Source organism: Acipenser ruthenus, chromosome 52 (assembly GCF_902713425.1).
Source record: "Acipenser ruthenus chromosome 52, fAciRut3.2 maternal haplotype, whole genome shotgun sequence".
Lineage (NCBI taxonomy): Eukaryota > Metazoa > Chordata > Actinopteri > Acipenseriformes > Acipenseridae > Acipenser > Acipenser ruthenus.
In genome coordinates this window covers 1154182-1156681 of record NC_081240.1, presented here as the reverse complement: position 1 = coordinate 1156681, position 2500 = coordinate 1154182, and the positions used below count along the sequence as shown (strand labels likewise).

Below are 2500 nucleotides of genomic sequence, written 5' to 3'. Positions count from 1 at the left end.
CTTCCTATTGAAGCACAGACATGAGCTGACAAATGGTTTGTTTGGTTATTTACTAGATTTTGTACACGTTCAGTTTCCATGCACAAAATAATATTTATTTTCGTAGTTTGTGAAATTTTAAAGGCATTTACTGCCGATAGCATGTTTCTTTTTATTTTAATAAATAAATAAATAATGAAATGCTTAGCATTTCAAAACAATGTTTTCAATAAATGATTGATTAAATAGTAATATAAACAAGCTTAGTTTTGTTGTATTGCTTTCATTTATAAGTTAACCATGTTTCTGTTTCCACTGATCCTGTTCTTTCCAGTCTGCTGCAGGGTTACCACAGGCACCGTCCCTGTGTATGGCATCTCAATTGCTTTTCAAACTCACCCAAACAATATGTTTCTTTTTTTATTCAGTGTCTGGAGGAAATGCTGATTCTGAGTTGAGGTTGGTGCTGATTGGAAAAACTGGGACTGGGAAGAGTGCATCAGGAAACACCATCCTGGGCTCAAAGCAGTTTATATCTAAACCTGGCTCCTCTTCAATTACAAAAGAGTGTGAGAAGATTAAAGGAGAAGTTGATGGGAGAAGCGTTGCTGTGGTCGACACTCCAGGCTTGTATGACACCAAGCTCAGAAACAGAAGCTTTACGTGAGATTGGGAAGTGCATTTGCATGTCTTCCCCGGGACCCCATGCATTTCTCATTGTGATACAAGTGGGTCGATTCACAAAGGAAGAGAGAGACACAGTGGATCTAATCATGAAGACTTTCGGTGAGGAAGCTGAGAAATACACAGTGGTGCTCTTCACCCGCGGAGACGACCTGGAAGATAATGAGACGATCGCGGAATACATTGAGAGAGGTGATCAGCTCCTCAAGAAGATTGCAGAGAAGTGTGGAGGCCGGTGTCACTCCTTCAACAACAAGATGATGAGTGATCGCTCCCAGGTCACTGAGCTGCTGGAGAAGATGGAGAGCATGGTGAAAGAGAATGGAGGCGGTTGCTACACCACTGAGATGTACAAGAAGGCTGAAGCAGCCATTGAAGAAGAGAAAAAGAGGATAATAAAGGAAAGCCCAGGTTACAGTGTGGAAGATGCTAGAAAGAAAGCAGAAGGAAGCAATGCATTTATAAAAGCATTAATAGGAGCAGGAATAGGAGCAGGAACAGGAGGAATAGTAGCTGTGGTAAATGACAAATGTTCAATACAGTAAAGTCCTGTATGAGCCCTGACTTTGTCAAACTCCAGTGTATTTCAATGCGCTTTCTGTTTACTTCATGTATTGTTTCTCCTACTCTCTGTACAATGAACTAAAAAATATTACTGTGGCTGTTTTCAATTTTTAATTTAGCAAGAACCTCAAATAAACTTTAAAACACAATTTTGTTGTATATTCTTTTCTCATGACAATGTTTGCTTGAAATAATTTTTATAAGGGACTGAACAGAACTTTAAGTTAAAGCTGACTATTTTTTGTATTTGATTATTACTCATTTATATCAACTACTATTCAATTAATTATCATTATTATTATTATGAAAACATAGCTTTATCGAAAAAATAATAATTTTAAGACAGTAAGTACATAAACATAGCATTGCTATGACTACAAGAGGGGGCAGAGATTTTGTTAAGGGTATATATATAGAATCCATCTCATAAGAATCGTCCGAATACTGAATCTACAAAATCTGTCAAGAAAACTGTTGATTGAAAAACAGACTGGCAGCTACTAACAAGGGATGCGCACGATCTACTGCTTTGAGCCTTTTAGTTCATAGTATTTTTATTACTGAATGGAAATATATCCCTGAATAAGATTTCAGTTTGAAAATTACACAGTTTACCGCTAGCCTCCTCCCACCCACAACAGAAATGTCAAAAGAACCGTTTACTTTACAAGAAAGGGGAGCTGCATCTTTGCCATAACCCACGATTTATGGAGGTGTGGTCCAGTGGTTAAAGAAACAGGCTTGTAACCAGGAGGTCCCCGGTTCAATTTCCAGCTCAGCCACTGACTCACTGTGTGACCCTGAGCAAGTCACTTCACCTCCGTGCTCCGTCTTTCGGGTGAGACGTTGTTGTAAGTGACTCTGCAGCTGATGCATAGTTCACACACCCTAGTCTTGTATCTTGTAAAGCGATTTGTGATGGTGGTCCACTATGAAAGGCGCTATATAAAAATAAAGATTATTATTATTATTATTATTATTATTATTACATTGAGCAGCTATTATAATTTTAAGACAGTAAGTACATAAACATAGTATAGCTATGACCACAAGAGGGGGCAGAGATTTTGTTAAGGGTATATCTATCTATCTATCTATCTATCTATCTATCTATCTATCTATCTATCTATATATATTAGTGGCAGAGTATGGGGAGGAGACAGGTAGTAATTGCACTATGTTCACCAGAATGCACCGGGACTGAGTCAGGACGAGGTTCACCTGGCTCTAATCTTAATGTGAAGCACCTGAGGCTGATTAAGCCCTGGGTAAA

The 2500-nt window shown here is 38.4% G+C and overlaps 1 pseudogene; it reads left to right on the top strand.

The window, feature by feature from the left end:
* Positions 1–1729, top strand: part of LOC131722984 (GTPase IMAP family member 7-like) — an 11678-nt pseudogene extending 9949 nt beyond the window's left edge.
* The last annotated feature ends 771 nt before the right edge of the window (positions 1730–2500 follow it).